General features: G+C 50.0%; 1 long non-coding RNA gene across 1 annotated transcript in view; it reads left to right on the top strand.

Annotated features, from left to right (window-relative positions):
• The window catches only part of LOC115833034, a 35,594-nt gene extending 26,911 nt beyond the window's left edge, over nt 1-8,683 (top strand). The window contains exon 2 of the long non-coding RNA XR_004028466.1: nt 4,837-8,683. This is a non-coding gene — a long non-coding RNA (uncharacterized LOC115833034). The remainder of the gene's footprint in view (nt 1-4,836) is intronic.
• Nucleotides 8,684-18,670: the final 9,987 nt, after the last annotated feature.

Here is an 18,670-nt window from a genome sequence, read left to right as displayed (position 1 = left end):
CCCCCTGTCATGACTGGTGAACACCCAGCACGGTGTCCGTGGGTCAGAGGCTCTCGGTGGCTGTGTGTTGGATGTGGAGGGGACCGTCGTGCTTCCGGGAGATGTACTGTGAGGCTGAGGAGGTTTCCTGAGTGAATGTTCACATCCCGGTGATGGTGAGAGCTCCTGTGTTTCTGGGAATCATACCATGTGAGAGCATCATTACCAGAATCAGCATTTTCTTTTCTTCTTCTTCTTCTTTTTTTTTTTTGAGACAGAGTCTTGCTCTGTTACCCAGTCTGGAGTGCAGTGACACCATCTCAGCTCACTGTAACCTCCTCCTTATGGGTTCAAACAATCCTCTCGCCTCAGCCTCCCGCGTAGTTGGGATTACAGGCACCTGCCACCATGCCTGGCTAGTTTTTGTGTTTTTCGTAGAGACGGGGGTTTCACCATGTTGCCTAGGTTGGTCTCAAACTCCTGACCTGAAGTTATCCACCCACCTCAGCCTCCCAAAGTGCCGGGATATACGGGTGTGAGCCACCACACCCGGCCAGAATCAACGTTTTCTTTTATGCTGAAGGAGCTCACAACCCCCTGGAGTTCTGTTCCCTGCTAAAGATGGCTTCTGGTTTTCTCGAATTCCTCCTGGTTTGCCGGACCAGCAGGGCTGGCTGGGCAGCAAGACACATCAGGCCTGGGGCCTTATACGTCTTATGTTTAATGCAGCAGAAGCTGGACCTGCTACTTAGAGCGAAGGCCTTTCTGTAGCAAGGATTTAAATCTCTGTCCTCAGGTTGTGACTCCAGGGAAGTCTGACTTGGTTAAAGATTGCTGACTTGGTGCGTTTTCTATTTTGTGGAACACAATCAATTTTCATGTATAGATTAATTATTCCCCATTGCCTAAAATCCTGGCCTCTTCTCTCTTGACAGAGAAGGTTGTCCCCAAAGTCCAGGCCTCCTCTCTCTGACTGGAAAGACTGTCCTCAGAGTCCAGGCCTCCTCTCTCTGACTGGAAAGACTGTCCTCCAGGCCTCCTCTCTCTGACTGGAAAGACTGTCCTCAGAGTCCAGGCCTCCTCTCTCTGACTGGAAAGACTGTCCTGAGAGTCCAGGCCTCCTCTCTCTGACTGGAAAGACCTGTCCTCTCCTGCAGAGTCCAGGCCTCCTCTCTCTGACTGGAAAGACTGTCCTGAGAGTGCCAGGGCCTCCTCTCTCTGACTGGAAAGACTGTACTGTCCTCAGAGTCCAGGCCTCCTCTCTCTGACTGGAAAGACTGTCCTGAGGAGGCTGGAGAGTCCAGGGGCCTCCTCTCTCTGACTGGAAAGACTGTCCTGAGAGTCCCCAGGGCCTCCTCTCTCTCTGACTGGAAAGACCTGGCTCCTGAGAGGTCCAGGTCCTCCTCTCTCTGAGAGAGTCCAGTCCCTCCTGACTGGAAAGACTTCCTGAGAGTCCAGGCCTCCTCTCTCTGACTGGAAAGACTGTCCTGAGAGTCCAGGCCTCCTCTCTCTGACTGGAAAGACTGTCCTGAGAGTCCAGGCCTCCTCTCTCTGACTGGAAAGACTGTCCTGAGAGTCCAGGCCTCCTCTCTCTACTGGAGAGACTGCCCTCAGAGTCCAGACCTCCTCTCTCTGACTGGAAAGATGCCCCTCAGAGTCCAGACCTCTTCTCTCTGACTGAAAAGACTGTCCTCAGAGTCCAGGCCTCCTCTCTCTGACTGGAAAGACTGTCCCCAAGTGATTCTCCCCCCTTGGGCTCCCAAAGTGTTGGGATTACGCATGTGAGCCACCATCCAATTTTTTATTTTTATTTTTAGAGACAGAGTCTTGCTCTGTCACCCAGGCTAGAGCGCAGTGGCTCACTGCAGCCTCAGTTCCTGGGCTCAAGTGATCCTCCCACCCTGGCCTCTTGAGTAGCTCGGAACTACAGGCATGCACTACCACCACCACCTCCTCTGTCTAACTGGAAAAAATTGTCCCTGAAGTCCAGGCCTTCTCTCTCTGACTGGAAAGATTGTCCACAGAATCCAGGCCTCCTGAAAAATTGTCCCTAAAGTCAGAGCCTCCTCTTTCTGACTAGGAGGATTTTCTTCTCCATCTGAGGGTCCTGACTCAGGAGGAAGAGAAACGGCCCCCTCCTGACCTCCTGGTGCCTGGGGCAGCAGCCTTCATGGGCAGATGCCTTCACCCAGGTGGCTGTCTGGATTCAGAAAATGGAATTCTGTTTGGAAGTCTGGGGCAGGGGCTGCTGAGCAGTGGAAGGTGCGTGTGGTTTGGCTCGGATGTCCCCAGGATCTTACTCTCTCTCTCTTCTGAACCATCTTTTCCTCTGGGACCGTTTCTGAGCCTGAGGAGCGGGCTGGCTGGAAGCCTTGGCAGTTGTGCTTCACTGTGTTAGTGTTTGCCTGAGACCCCTGCCATGCCCACCCCTGAAAACACACAGCCCTCCCACCATCCCCACTGACCTTTGCCCTCCCTCTGGTGGCAGTGCTGGGGCTGAAGCCAGGAGCCACCATGAGGCCACATTCCCACCTCTTGCACCCCATATCTGGATGGGCCAGCCCATCCCACACACTTCTGCTGTGCTCACAAAGTTCAAGGGTGCTGTGGTCACTATTTCCATGTGGCTATCTGTTTTCAGGATTCCAGAGTCCCCCGCCCCGTCCAGTCTTGGCTGGGAGTTGAGGGAGGGAGGAAGCTTTGAGTTTTTGCTTGTCTCTGTGCTGACTTGGGGACACAGCAACTGCAGGATGTACCTTTGGCATCATCCCAGAGCTGCCAAGTCTGAACTTCTAGGTTTGAACTTGGGAATCTGCATTTTACCAAAAGCTCCCCAGCTGATGCTTACACAGCGAAGCTGAGACCTGCCGCTCTGGCTGACGATCATGCCCTGCTGGAATTTACCTTTGGGTTAAAATCTGACATATTAGGAGCTTTTTTTTTTTTTTAAGACAGAGTCTTGCTCTGTCACCCAGGCTGGAGTGCACTGGTGTGATCTGCAACCTCTGCCTCCCAGGTTCAAGCAACTCTCCTGCCTCAGCCTCCCAGGTAGCTGGAACTACAGGCACGTGCCACCATGCCTAGCTAATTTTTGTATTTTTTATTTTTTTAGTAGAGATGCGGTTTCGCCATGTTGACCAGGCTGATTTCGAACTCCTGACCTCAAGTGATCCACCTACCTTAGCCTCCCAAAGTGCTGGGATTACAGGTGTGAGCCACCACGCCTGGCCTAAGAGCATTTTTCCCACACTAAAAGATAACACAGTCCAGCTGGCTTGCTTTTTAACCAGAGCATTACACGGTCACCTGTTTGGAGGAGGAGGCCTGAGGTCAGAGCAGGCTCCTGTCAACTCCAACGGGACATTTCACAGTGGCCACAACAGGCTGACCTCTGTGTCCTGTGTCCTGCTGAATGTGTGTGGAGGCCTCAGAGGGGCTCTTTCCCCTTGCACAGAGAGACACAGCACTGGCTCATGAGCCTGCTTTTTTCTGCACTACCTTACCTGGAACTCAAGTTTCTGGGACTTCCCATGCTGGGGTAGAGGTTACTTTGATCCTCCTGAAAACAGCCCTTCATGCCCCCACACCCACATGGAAGAGGAACTGTTCCATGGTGGTCCATATCCAAGGTCACTAGATCTTGGCCTGGCATGGTGTTTCATGCCTGTATAACCCCAGTACTTTGGGAGGCCGAGGCAGAGGGATCACTTGAGCCCAGGAGTTTGAGACCATCCTGGGCAACATGGCGAGACTCCATCTCTATAAAAACAATAACAACAAAACAACAAGAAGTCACTAGATCTTAAAGCACTAGATCTTAAGCCCTGTGATGGGCAATTTCCTTGTCAATTTAGCCAAGCTATGATACCCATGATTCAACCAAACGCTTGCCTGGGTGCCACTGTGAGGTGCGTTGTAGATGTGGTCAGCACTGACGATCACTGGCTGTGAGTAAAAGGTTCTCCTCTGCGAGGTGGGTGGGCCTCATGCAATCGGTTGAAAGGCCTCAAGAGCGGAACTGAGGTTTCCCTGAAGAAGAAGAAATCCTGCCTGGGGACCGCAGTGTCAGCTCCTCCAGGGAGCTTCCGGCCTGCTGGCCTGCCCTCTGGATTTCAGACTTGCCTAGCCAGCCCCCACAATCACGTAAGCTGATTCCTTGAAATAAACTTAATCTATATCTCCTTCTGGTTCTGATTCTCTGGCAGAACTCTGATCCTCTCCCTAAACGGTGCCCGGGACGGGGGAGGAGTTGGCGCTACTTCATTGCTTCCCTTTCACGCAGACATGCTGACTTTTCAACCACTGTCCTTTTCGAATTTTTTCTCTTCCAGGGAAGTGCTGACTTTTTTTTCTCCTTGTCAATTAGTCCTTTTGGAATCTGTTACTGGTCTCTCAGCCTTCTCCTCCATCCTCTCTTTTTCATTATTTTTATTTTCATTTTGTAGAGACAGTTGCTGAAGGTGGGGTCTGGCTATGTTGACCAGGCTGGTTTTGAACTTCTGGCCTCAAGTGATCCTCCTGTCTTGGCCTCCAAAATTGCTGGGATCACAGGTGTGAACCATCACCCAATTTTTATTTTTAGAGACGGGGTCTCACCCTGTCACCCAGACTGGCACAATCACAGCTCCCTGCAGCCTCAACTCCTGGGCTCAAGTAATCTTCCTGCCCTGGCCCCTCCAGTAGCTAGGACTACAGGCACGCATACCACCATGCCTGGCTAATTTTTTAAATTTTTTTGTAGAGATGGAGTCTTGCTATGTTGCCTGGGCTGGTCTTGAACTCCTGGCCTGAAGCGATCCTCCCGCCTCAGCCTCCTGCATCCTTTCTTTCCTCCCCACATTTCCTTCTTATCAACAGGTGCTGGGGAGAGGCAGGACAGGCCTGTCCCCCGAGTCCCCTCCGGATGCCGTGGACCGGCCAACTGTGAGTGTTTCTTTGGCAGTGTCTTAGCTGGTTGTTGTGAGCAATAGTAAGGAAGCAATCAGCAAGTATACTGCCCTAGAAGTGCTGCACGTTGTGGGGCCGGAGAGGGAAGATGAGGCGAGAGATGCCCAGACCAGTGGGAGACGCCAGGACTTCGGAAGCTCTTCTGCGCCATGGTGGGTGGTGAGGGCGGCTGGGAAAGTGAGCTCCAGGGCCCCAGGAGCAGCCTGCTCGTGGGTGCGGAAGGAAAAAGGCACAGGGGCTTGGTGTGGGCGGCTTTTGGCTGGGAGAAGTTTGCACGTAGGGAGAATAGTAGCCAGTGTTTGCAGAGCACTTACTATGCAGGAAGGCCTGTCCTAAGCATTCTAAGTGTATTACATCATGAACAAGTGTCTGTGATTAGCCCCGTCTTGCAGAGAAGGAAACAGAAGTACAAACAGAAAATGTAACTAAGCATGCAATTAATAAAAAGTGACCAGGTTTTGAACCCAAGCAATCTGGCTCAGGAATCTGCGCCCAACCACCGGCTCCTGTTCTTAGAGATGAACGTGGCGTCCTGGAGCCTGCTCCACACTGTGACTTGATCGTGAGCGTATGCGCTCCCTGTCCCCAGGAGACAGATTTCCAGTGCAATCATAGAAAGTGCCTGTGTGGGCTTCGGGAGATGTGTCTGCCTTGGGGAGAATTTTCCTTTTCAGCTAGAGCCAGGCCCAGGATGTTGACGTCAATGAGACGCTGGTGACGTTCTCTGCTCCAGTGGTTGATGAGAAAAGTTCCTCCAAGACAGCTCAGTTGAGAAGAATTAAGTTCTCTGGGTCCCACTGGCTTCACCTACAGATGCCAACTTTGAGGCCAGTGAACTGTGAGGCCAGCTGGACTGATTGCCATGGCAACAGGAATTGGACCCAAGTCACCGGAGGATGGAGAGGGAAGACACAGTGGTGGCTTCCCCAGGTCTTGGACCACAAGGCACAGCCGTGGCCTCCAGGAAGCCTGAGATAACCCGTTAGTGGGTCCTGCACTCCAACAGAGCTCTCGCAATCAGCCTCTGGTCCTCACCCTCCTCCCATTGGTGTCGTTGCGTTCTCTGACATTGACATTGAGCAGTGAGTGCTCCAGATCTCGTTCCACTGATTTTTTCCACTGTTCTCCAGTCTAGCACTTTCTGAAATTCATCCAAGCCTAAGAGGTGAGGCCAAATGTCAGTGTCTTACACCTCAGACCCCATGGACTAAGACAAGCCTCTGGGGTCCATGTGGCACCAAGGATGGGGTCTTCTAATACCTTTCACACAGGCCAGAGACAGCACCTGCTGTGACCCCCACCCCCAGCCTCTGCTTCTTCTCCCGTTGCCCTTCCAGCCACTGCCCTGGGCACCTCCCCTGCTCCCGCCTCCCTGCCTGGGCCCATCTTTCTTTCCATCTCACTGATTGTGGGGCTCCCTAGCGCTGGAGGGGAAGGGAGCCTGCTTCCATTCGCACCACTCTGAAAGTCAGAAGGCCCTGCAGAGAGATTTTCTGGGATTTGGAGCCTAACCTTGGCCTTGACACAGTCCAGATGAGAAGGCCGTCCCCCAGTTAAGCCAGCCCTCCCTCCCTCTCAATGCTAGAGAGGAAACCAGGCAGCTAGTTGCTTCAGCAAACCCCATCCCTATGGGAACTGTTCTTTTTTTCCTCAAATAGACTGGAGTGCAGAGGACTTGCTTCAGAGAGAGCCCCTTTGTAACGCACATTGCACGGGCCGTGCCCCATGCCCACTCTGCCACAAACTCCCCTCAGCTGCCCAGCCCCGTGGAGCCAGGCGTGGGCTGAAGTGGGGCCAATGAAATGCCTGGAATGCCAGCCGCAGCGACAGGCCAGCACTCAGATGCCTCTCGGGAGTTCTGACCAAAGCAGCACTGAGGACCACTTCAGAGCAGAAGTCTACACCATTTTCCCCAGTTTTAGGCAGAAGTAAAGAATGTCTCTACCTTCTCCCAACCAGCAATTGATTCGGAGTCCTGAGCTTTTAAATTAAAGGGACCCCTCTGTTGCTTTATGCAGTAGCCAGCCTATTCATTTGAGTTCAGGTGAAATCATTTTCAAGTAACCTCTTCCTATCCAGCTTTGCTTTTAGTTATGCTGACATAAAAACAATAAAAATTGTCCTTCTCAGAGTTCACCTGTAAAAGTTCCTGGATAATTAGTAAGGAAACAGAAACGGCAGACAGTTGTTGCTTCAGATAAAAGCGATGTCTGGGTCAGGCACGGTGGCACATGCCTATAATCCTGGCACTTTGGGAGGCCGAGGTGGATGGATCCCTTGAGCTCAGGAGTTTCAGACCAGCCTGGGCAACATCTCTACAAAAAATACAAAAATTAGCCAGGCATAGTGGCAGGACTGTAGTCCCAGCTACTCAGGAGGCTGAGATCAGGGGGTGGCTTGAGCCCAGGAGGCACAGATTGAAGTGAGCTGAGATTGCGCCACTGTACTCCAGCCTAGGCGACAGAGCCAGACTCTGTCTCAAAAAAAAAAAAAAAAAAAAAAAAAAAAGTAACGTCTTTGTGGTCATTCAATTTACTTCTGCATTCTTTTTTTTTTTTTTGAAATGGCCAGTGGTACCATCTCAGCTCAATGCAACATCTGCCTTGGGGGTTCAAGTGATTCTCCTGCCTCAGCCTCCCAAGTAGCTGGGATTACAGGCGCCTGCCACCATGCCCAGCTAATTTTTGTATTTTTAGTAGAGACAGGGCTTTGCCATGTTGACCAGGCTGGACTCAAACTGCTGACCTCAGGTGATCCGCCCACCTCGGCCTCCCAAAGCACTGGGATTACAGGAATGAGCCACTGCACTCCGCCTACTTCTGCGTTCCTTAGAGTACATCCTAGCTAGGATAGATTCAGTTGTCTTTAGAGCTAACAGCAGAAGAAAGGTACTTAGATGGTTATCTAGCTCTTTATCTTTCTAGAAATTCTAGAAGATGAGAGGGGCAGTGGTGGCTCCAAGGGAGTGATTTTAGGATGGACTGGGACAGAGAGGGGCTGCTTACACATACTCACACAGAGGCCATTAATTTAGGGAGTTCAAGGTCCAGGAGGTTGACGGCATCTAGGCCTGTGGCAGAGTGCACTCCTGCTTTGGGGAATGTATGGGCAGATTCTTGCCTGTAGTTGGAGGGTTAGAGAGAGGGATCAATAATTTCATGGTTGGACTTGAGTTTGGAAGCGAGTGGAGTTAGATACAAATTCTATGTTTTTGGAGAAAGTATTTGATCTTCTTGGCTGTGAGGCAAAGCGAGGTTTAAAAATATTTTTGACTTAAAAAATATATATATACATGTATATTTAATACCATCTATGGACTGTGCCAATATCTATTTCATGGTTTTGATATTGTGTAGTTATACAAGGAGTTACCACTGAACGAAACTGAGGGAAGGGTACACAGAATCTCTGTACTTTTTTTGTTGTTGTTGCAATTTCCTGTAAATCTATGATTATTTTAAAATAAAAAAGTTAAAGCATACGTATTTACATTTGATTAAATGCAGTGTGATATCCTGGGTTGGATTTTGGAACAAAAAAAGGCATGAGTGAAAAAACTGGTAAAATCCAAAAAAGCCTTTAGTTAAAAGTAATACCAGTGTTAATTTCTTAGTTTTGACAAATGTGCCATGGCTGTGTAAGATGCGAATGTTAGAGGAAACTGGGCGAAGAATTTGAGGGAACTCTCTGTACTATTCTTTGCAGCTTTTCCGTAAATCTACAATTATTCCAAAATAAAAGTCTATTAAAAATGTAAGTATACACACACACATTTATATTTGAACACATCTAGGCAGCCAATGCCCTTAAAGAAGGCACTTTCTTCAAACGATGCCTCTGGGATGGGTGAATAATTAAGGGCCCCTTTGACAACTGTGCTGTAGGTTATGTCACTCCCTAATTTGGCTGTCTGGGCAGAGGGAACCCTAGAGAGCTTTTAAAACCGAATAGAGTCCGGGCGCGGTGGCTCACGCCTGAATCTTTGGGAGGCCGAGGTGGGCAGATCACCTGAGGTCAGGAGTTCGAGACCAGCCTGGCCAGCATGGTGAAACCCCGTCTTTACTAAAAATACAAAAATTAGCTGAGCGTAGTGGCGGGTGCCTGTAATCCCAGCTACTTGGGAGGCTGAGGCAGGAGAATCGTTTGAACCCAGGAGGCGGAGGTTGCAGTGACCTGAGATCGCACCATTGCACTCCAGCCTGGGCAACAAGAGCGAAACTCTGTCTCAAAAAGAAAAAACAAACAAAAAACAAACAAACAAACAAAAAAATTAGGAATGCTGATCACACGTCAGAGAGAGTTAATTGTAATACAACCCTATTTTCCAGGCTAGAAACTGAGGCACAGTTGGGAACTGATGCAATTAGACTGTAATTTCCTGGAATACTTAAAACCAAATTCTTTTCTGTTTCCCAAGCATGTGCTTTTGTAAACATACAAAATACAAATTGTAGTAGCTGTGATACATTTAAAAAAAAAAAGCGGAAATGACCTTTGGTACTCTACTTAGCTCTCGTCAGGATCCGTGGTTAAAACTGGTGGGTGGGGTGGGGATCCAAGCAAAATGCAAGTATTAATTCAGCACTTACCCTGTGCCTTGCACTTGGCAGGATGCTTCCAGGGATGCTCAGGACTAGCGGGCATCAGGGAGTTTTGCTGCCCAGCTTCCATTCCTCTTCTAGCAGCACCTGATACACTACCAGGTACAGTCCAGGGGCCCCCCACCAAGATGCCTGCCCTTCCCTGGTCAAGATGACCCCAACTTCCTGATGAAATGTGAGTCATCAAGAGCTTAGCGTGCAGAGGAAACTCGCTCACAGCTCACTGGCCGCATTGAGAGCTTGCTGTATGTATTTATGTTCAAGATAGAGTTTCGCTGGAGTGCAGTGGCGCGATCTCGGCTCACTGCAACCTCAAGTGATTCTCATGCCTCAGCCTCCTAAGTAGCTGGGATTGCAGACGTGCGCCACCACGCCCAGCTAATTTTTTTGTGTTTTTAGTAGAGACCAGGTTTCACCATGTTGGGCAGGCTGATCTTGAATTCCTGACCTCAAGAAATAATATTTTTTTGAGACAGACTCTCCGTCGCCCAGGCTGGAGTAGAGTGGCACGATCTAGGCTCACAGTAATCTTCGCCTTCTGGGTTCAAGCGATTCTCCTGCCTCAGCCTCCCGAGTAGCTGGGATTACAGTCACACCCCACCATGCCTAATTTTTGTAGCTTTGTTAATAGTAGAGACAGAGTTTCACCACGTTGCCCAGGCTGGTCTCGAACTCCTGGTCTCAAGTGAACCGCCTGGCTCGGCCTTCCAAAGTGCTGGGGTTACAGGCATGAGCCACCGTGCCGGGCTGAAACTCACTAACTGATACACCTCCCGTGTGGGGAGGGTAGGGGGAAGGAGCAGGAGGAGGAGGAGGAGGGGGGCGGGGGGAGGAGGAAGACGAGGAGGGGGGGGGCAGGGGGAGGAGGAAGACAAGGAGGAGGAGAGGAGGAGAAGGAGAAATGGACTCTCACTCTTCAGGCCAAGTGCCCCTCATTGTGTTCATCATCCCCCAAGGCTGAGCATTACCTGAGGCCACTGTGGACCAGCCCCTTCCTCTTCCTCTGTTGGAACTGAAAACATCAGAGTAAACTACTAAATATGAAGGCCTCTGGACTCCAGCCAAGAAGTGCTTTGTGTACTTCCGAGTATTTCTGCAGCAGTGGTGCAGGCTGGTGCCACCTCTTCCCTGCCAGGACCCCTTGATGCTGCACCATTGCAAAACAAAGCATGTCTTAGTCTAATTTTCTTTTCCTTTTTTTTTTTTTTCCCCGAGACAGGGTCTTGCTCTGTTGCCCAGGCTGAAGTGCAGTGTGCGATCATGGCTCACTGGAACCTTGACCTCTTGGGCTCAGGTGAGCCTCCCACCTCAGCCTCCTAAGTAGTTGGGACTACAGGTGTACACCATCACACTTGGTAAATGTTTACATTTTTTCTAAAGACAAGGGAGAGGGGTGGTGTCTCATTATGTTGCCCAGGCTGGTCTTGAACTCCTCGACTCAAGCAGTCCTCCTGCCTCAGTCTCCCAAAGTGCTGAGATTACAGGTGTGAGCCACCACACCTGGCTCTAATTTTCATAACTGCGACTGAAATCACAGCTGATCCCATCTGTCTTTAAATTAGTAACCTTGAGGGGGTTGTCTTTCTCGGCCGGCAGTCGCTTACTCCTGAAATGAATCTGGTTAGAGAGGAATCTGGTCAGGGGAGGAGAGATGAGAAGAAACGATGAACAATGTGGGAGCCTCACAGAGTCTCCCTGTGTCTGGTCTTGGAAGCTTCCACCTCGCTCAGATCAGACCAGGCAGCCGACTGATGAAAGGCCCTCCTGATGACTCAGTGGCTCCTGGTGACGTCACTGTGCCCTGGACACCTTTCGGCCTGCCTGTTCCTCTCTTTGCTGTCCCCCAGTAGCAGAGCTGGCTTCATGGGTGTGCAACCTGGACAGCCACACAGGGCCCAGTGCCTAAGGGGTCCACGTTTGGGGTGTGGCTATGTTGAAATAGGTGATGATTTAGGTGCAATGATTTTTGGATGAGGGTCCTGTGAACGGAGGAGCTGTTTCTGCCCAGCGGCCTTCCACAGGGCTCGGCTGCAGGCCACAGGGATCCCACCATCCTGCACCAGCCCAGGTGGGATCAGGGCTTGGTATCCACTTCCCAAGAGGGTCAGAGTGAGTAGGGCTGAGTGAGATCAGAATCCTCCCTCTCACCAAACCCAGGGCTGCCCCGGGACACACACACATAGAGAGCCCCAGGCCCTGTGTAGAGGCTGCCTCTGGTCCCCGTCCGAAACTGCAGGTAGTTCCTCAGGATGCAGGAAGGGACCTTACTGGTTTAGTGAGTTGTATCCATTTGCAACCTCCGCCTCCCAGTTTCAAGTGATTCTCCTGCCTCAGCCTCCCAAGTAGCTGGGAACACAAGTGTGGCCCATCACACATGGCTAATTTTTGTATTTTTAGTAGAGACGAGGTTTCACCATGTTGTCCAGGCTGGTCTCAAACTCCTGACCTTAAGTAATCCACCTGCCTTGGCCTCCCAAAGTGCTGGGATTACAGGCGTGAGCCACCGCGTGCGGCACCCCCAGGCCTCTCTGCTCGGCTTGGAGATGCTGTCTTCTCCTTGTGTCTCCCCTGGTCTTCCCTGGGTTCTTATCTGTATCCATGTTTCCTTTTTTTTTTTGAGGCAGGGTCTCACCCTGTCGCCCAGGCTGGAGTGCAGTGGCATGACCTGGACTCACTGCAGCCTCAACCTCCCAGTCTCAATTGACTCCCCCCTTCACCCTGAGTATCTGGGGCTATAGGCGTGCGCCACCATGCCTGGCTGATTTTTTTGTATTTTTAGTAGAGATGAGGGTTCACCGTGTTGCCCAGGCTGGTCTCGATCTCCTGACCTCGTGATCCGCCCACCTTGGCCCCCCAAAGTGCTGGGATTACGGGCGTGAGCCACCGCACCGGGCCCATGTTTCCTCTTAAGGACACAATGATATTGGTTTAGGGTGCACCCTAACGATCTCATTTTAACTTACCTTTAACTTTACATTTTAAAGACCCTATCTTCAAATACAGTCATATCCTGAGGTAATGGAGGCTAAGATCTCAAAATATGAATGGGGGGCTGGGCATGGTGGCTCACACCTATAATTCCAGCACCTTGAGTGGCCCAGACCAGCCTGGGCAACATAGTGAGACTCCATCTCTACAAAAAATTTTTAAAAAGTATGGCCGGGTGTGGTGGCTCATGCCTGTAATCCCAGCACTTTGGGAGGCGGAGGTGGGCAGATCACCTGAGGTCAGGAGTTCCAGACCAGCCTGGTCAACATGGTGAAACCCCATCTCTACCAAAAATACAAAAATTAGCTGGGCGTGGTGATGGGCACCTGTAATCCCAGCTACTAGGGAGGCTGAGGCAGGATAATCACTTGAACCTGGGAGGCAGAGGTTGCAGTGAGCCGAGATTGCACCACTGCACTCCAGCCTGGGTGACAAAACGAGACTTCGTCTCAAAAAAAAGAAATAAAAGAAATAAAAAATTTTTAAAAAGCATATGGATGGGGAGGGGCGACAATTCAGCTCATAACAGGGATCTTTCTGGACACTCAGAACCAAGCTTTAATAGCCTGACAATGTCTTTCAGTCTGAAACACAGAGATGCTGCCAACCCAGGGCCTGCCCCTCCATCGCAGGAAGAGGCCACACCATGAGCCTCGTGCCAGCAAAATGTGGCTGTGATTGCTTGCTCAAGGGCAAGGCTGATGGGTGTTACTTCACCCTGGCTTTCAGAGCCACAGGAAGAGGCTGCGCAGGGAATAGGAGTCAACTGTTCCCCAATTCCTGTGGCGCCTGAGCAAGAGAACAGGAGTGTGAGCCCAGGGCTTGGGTCAGACATGGGCAAGACGCTCATGTGTGTGGGAATGGCTGCTGGAAGCCCCTGCGCGGTCACCAGGGGTCTGGGATGCAGGGGCCAGGCTGTGACAGTGGTTCCCAAACAGCCCAGGAGCTCTGTAAATCTTAAGGCTCTGATCGCCCATATAGGGCAGGGCAAGCATCTGTATCTTTAGAGGGCTCCCAGACAGGGTGCAGAAATGACTTGGGTCCCGAGATGATCACTGCAGTCGCTGATGGCTCTCTGGGGGTTCATATACTTTTGTATGTTTGAAATTTTTCATAACAAAAAGTTAAAAGGGAGGAAAAAAGGAAGGAAGGAGGGAGAGGGAGAAGGGAAGGAAGGATGGAAGACAGGAGGGAGGGAGGGAAGAAGGAAGGAGAGAGGGAGGGAAGGAAGAAAAGAAAGGAGGGATGGAAGGAAGGGAAGAAAGGGAAGGAAGGAAGAAAAGAAGGAAGGGAGGGAGGGAGGGAGGAAGGAGGAAGGAAGGAAGGAAAGGAAGGAAGGGAAAAAGGAAGGAGCAGCTGAGCACAGTGGCTCATGCCTATAATCTCAGCATTTTGGGACCCTGAGGTAGGAGGATCACTGGCGGTCAGGAGTTCAAGACCAGCCTGGCCAACATGGTGAACCTCTGTCTCTACTAAAAATACAAAAATTAGCAGGTGGTGGTGCGCACCTGTAGTCCCAGCTACTCGGGAGGCTGAGGCAGGAGAATCGCTTGAACCCAGGAAGTGGAGGTTGCAGTGAGCTATCGTGCCACTACACCCCAGCCTGGCTGGGCGACAGAGCGAGAGAGTGAGACTCTGTCTCAAAAAAAAAAAAAAAAAAAAGGAAGGCGAGATGGAAGTAAGGAAAAAAAAGCTCCGAGAGGATTCTGATGCCAGCCCCTGTTAGGATGAAGGCGGGAGGGAGAAAGCCCTAACCTGCCCAGGGCTTCCTGTGACTCGGGTGAAGCAGTGCCTCCTGGTGGTGAGAAGGCAGCACTACTGGTATAAACCAGTCGTGACGTGCAGACTGGGTGTGAATGTGGGGCCAGGACAGTGTGTGTCGTGGGGTTGACTAGGGGGAAGCTAGGCAAGCCTTTGGAGCAGGCCCATAACTTTGGTTATACCACAAACCCCTTTGTCAGTCTAGTGAACTCTCTGGATTCTCAGGATAAAGGCATAAATTACATGGGATTACAAAGCTAACCAATCATAGTGAAATACAATGATTGAAATACTTGATAAAGCCAAATTTGGTATAGCATGGTAGATATGACAGTAGCAGTATGTCATAGTAGATAGCAGTAATGTGCCGATGAGAGTATTAGCACATTAAATAATATCCAATAACAACTGGTCTAATAACTATAATTTTAAAAGTAGTGAGGAGAATTCATGATATTTTGCAACAACTCCAACATATAAAAAATCTGCAATTTCTATTGTTAACAGAATCATATGTACTACTATAACAAACAACAAAAACCTCCCAAAGGCCAGGCATGGTGGCTCACACCTGTGGTCCCAGCACTTTGGGAGGCCGAGGCAGGAGGATCCCCTGAGCCCAGGAGTTCGAGGCTGCAGTGAGCTATGATCGCACCATTGCACTCCAGCCGGGGCAACAGAGCAAGACCCTGTCTCAAAACAAAGCAAACAAAACAATACAACCTCTTGAAACTTATTGCCCATCTTTATTCATGAATAAAGAAAATGGGCGATTGCTATGAGAAGTCGGTAAAAACAAAGAAATGCCCGGTCGCCCTGCAGGTGCTGGACCGCCAGCTGAGACCCTGCCTTAGAAAGGCAGCCAAGGGCCCACTGCACCTCCCTGTCATCTGGCTGCTCCATATTCCCACTATGTGTTCCACAAAGATTGATCGAGGGCCTACTGTGTGTGGCAGATGCTACACAATACAGACCAGATATCTGCCCTTAGCAAGCATGCATTCTACAGGGACAGATGATAAGCCAACAATATACAGAACATATTCTACCAGCTCATCTTTTTTTTTTTTGAGACAGGCTCTCACTCTGTCACCCAGACTGTAGTGCAGTGGCACAACCACGGCTCACTGCAGCCTTGACTGCCCAGGCTCAAGCGATTCTCCCACCTCAGTCTTCCGAGTAGCTGGAACTATAGGCATGTGCCACCAAACTTGACTAATTTTTTTTTTTTTTTTTTTTTTTTTTGAGATGGAGTTTCACTCTTGTCGCCCAGGCAGGAGTGCAATGGCATGATCTCGGCTCACTGCAACTTCCACCTCCTGGCTTTAAGTGATTCTCCTGCCTCAGCCTCCCAAGTAGCTGGGATTACAGGTGTCCACCACCATGCCTAGCTAATTTTTGTATTTTTAGTAGAGATGGGGGTTTCACCACATTGGCCAGGCTGGTCTCGAACTCCTGACCTCGAGTGATCAGCCCACCTCAGCCTCCCAAAGTGCTGGGATTACAGGTGTGAGCCACCGCACCCAGCTAATTTTTTAAATTATTTGTAGAGAGGGGGTCTCACTATGTTGCACAAGCTGATCTCAAACTCCTGGGCCCAAGTGATCCTCCTGCCTTGGCTTCCCAAAGTACTCAGATTGCGGGCAAGAGCCACAGTGCCTGGTCTAGCTCAACATTTAAGTAAGATGTTCCTATTGAATACATTATGTAATATGTAACAATGTTTTGTGCGTAACTGATATGTAGTACTTATTGAAAGTTTCCTTTTAATCCCATCTGCTTTAAAGTCAAGAGTTTTCAGCCTAGTTTAGCCGATGTGTGTTCAGTACGCTTTTACAAAGCAAAAGAAATCTCACATCCTCTGGAAGATTCTGAAGGGCTTCTGGGGAGGGGAGATGCTCATTCCTGTTATCTTCCCCCTCAACCAGTATTAAGAGCCACTGCTTATTCATAGCAGCGCTTTTCACCATAGCCAAGAGGTGGAAACAGCCAGGTGTCCAGGAACAGATGAATAATAAACAAAAGGTGGTCTATCCACACAATGGAATATTTTGTGGCCATAAGAAGGCATGAAATTCTGACACATGCTATAACATGGGCGAACCCCAAAGACGTTATATTGAGAGAAATAAGCCAGACACAAAAAGAACAAACATTGTAGGATTCCACTCACATGAGACATCCAGAATAGGAAAATTCATGGGGACAAAAAGTAGAATCAGGGTTACCAGGGGCTGGGGGGAGGAGGCCATGGGTAGTTATTGCTTAAGGGTATGGGATTTCTGTTGGAGGTGATGGAAATGTTTTGGAAATATGGTTGCACAATATTGCAAATGTCATCAACACCACTGAATTGTATACTTTAAAATGGTTAAAATGGGCCGGGTGCAATGGCTCATGCCTATAATTCCAGCACTTTTCTTTTCTTTCTTTCTTTTTTTTTTTTTTTAGATGGAGTCTCGCTCTGTCGCCCAGGCTGGAGTGCAGTGGTGTGATCTTGGCTCACTGCAACCTCCCACAGTGATTACAGGCACCCACCACCATGCCCGGCTAATTTTTTATATTTTTAGTAGAGATGGAGTTTCGCCATGTTGGCCAGGCTGGTCTCGAACTCCTGGCTTCAGATGATCTGCCTGCCTTCCCTCCCAAAGTGCTGGGATTACAGTTGTGAGCCACCGTGTTCGGCCTGCCCACTGGTGTTCAATCACAGCAGCCCATGGCACACCTCTGCTCAGCCCTGCACTGACTCCCGTGTCCCTTGGTGTGTCCAAGCTGAAATCCTCACACTGACTTTGGGCCCTGCGTGATCTCTCCTCCTCACTGCCCCAAACCCCTCTGCTTACAGAATTCCCCTCATGCTGTAAATCTCCCTGACTTCCTTTTTCGATACTAGCCAAATAAAATCCTCCTTTTAATTAGTTAATTATTTTCTTTCTTTTTTTTTTTTTTTTTTTTTTTGAGGCAGGGTCTCACTCTGTCGCCCAGGCTGGAGTACAATGGCACGATCATGGTTCGCTGTAATCTGGAACTCCTGGGATCAAGCAACCCTCCCATTTCAGCCTCCTAAGTGGCTAGAATTACAGGTGTGATGAAGTGGCTAGGACTGCAGGTGTGAACCACCACGCCTGGCTAATTTTTAAATTTTTTAGGGATGGGATCTTGCTATGTTGCCCAGACTGGTCTTGAACTCCGGGCCTCAAGCCATCTTCCCACCTTAGCCTCCCACGTTGCTGGGATGAAGGTGTGAGCACCACACCTGGCCCCAAACTCTGCTTTCATAGATTTCACCTGATTGGGCCAGACCAACCTGGGCAATCTTTGTTTTTTTGTTTTGTTTTGTTGAGACAGAGTCTCACTCTGTTGCCTGGGCTGAAGTGCAGTGGCCTGATCACGGCTTGCTGCAGCTTCGACCTCCTGGTCTCAAGTGATTCTCCTGCCTCAGCCTCCCAAGTAGCTGGGACTACAGGTGTGTGACATCACACCTGGCTAATTTTTAAATTTTTTGTAGGGATAGGGGTCTCGATATGTTGCCCAGGCTGGTCTTGAACTCCTGGCCTCAAGTGATCCTCCTATCTCAGCCTCACAAAGTGTTGGGATTACAGGCATGAGCCACCACACATTCTGTTAATCTTTATATCTTAAGGTCCACTGACACGAGACTTTTTTTTTTTTTTTGAGGTGAAGTCTCACTCTTGTTGCCCAGGCTAGAGTGCAATGGCATGATCTCCACTCACTGCAACCTCCAGCTCCTGGGTTAAAGCGATTTGCCCACCTCAGCCTCCAGAGTAGCTGGAACTATAGGCATGCACCACCACGCTCGGCTAATTTTTTGTATTTTTAGTAGAGACTGGGTTTCACCACGCTGGCCAGGCTGGTCTCAAACTCCTGACCTCAAGGATCCTCAAGTGATCCGCCCGCCCAGCCATGAGACTTTAATTACATCTTCAAAATGCTGGCCAGGTGCAGTGGCTCATGCTTGTAATCCCAGCACTTTGGGAGGCCGAGGCGGGTGGATCACTGGAAGTCAGGAATTCAAGACCAGCCTGGCCAACATGGTGAAACTCCTCCTCTACTAAAAATGCAAAAATTAGCCGGGCATGGTGGTGCGCGCCTGTAGTCCTAGCTACTCGAGAGACTGAGGCAGGAGAATCACTTGAACCTAGGAGGCGGAGGTTGCAGTGAGCTGAGATCATGCCACTGCACTCCAGCCTGGGCAACAGAGTGAGACTCCGTCTCAAAAAAAAAAAAAAAATTAGCCGGGCATGGTGGTGCATGCCTATAATCCCAGCTACTCAAGAGGCTGAGGCAGGAGAATTGCTTGAACCCAGATGCAGAGGTTACAGTAAGCCAAGATCACACCACTGCACTCCAGCCTGAGCAGCAGAGCTAGACAC

The sequence above is a fragment of the Nomascus leucogenys genome, chromosome 24 (genome assembly GCF_006542625.1).
Source record: "Nomascus leucogenys isolate Asia chromosome 24, Asia_NLE_v1, whole genome shotgun sequence".
Lineage (NCBI taxonomy): Eukaryota > Metazoa > Chordata > Mammalia > Primates > Hylobatidae > Nomascus > Nomascus leucogenys.
The sequence above is the reverse complement of the archived record's forward strand: the minus strand, read 5'-3'. Positions and strand labels throughout refer to the sequence as shown.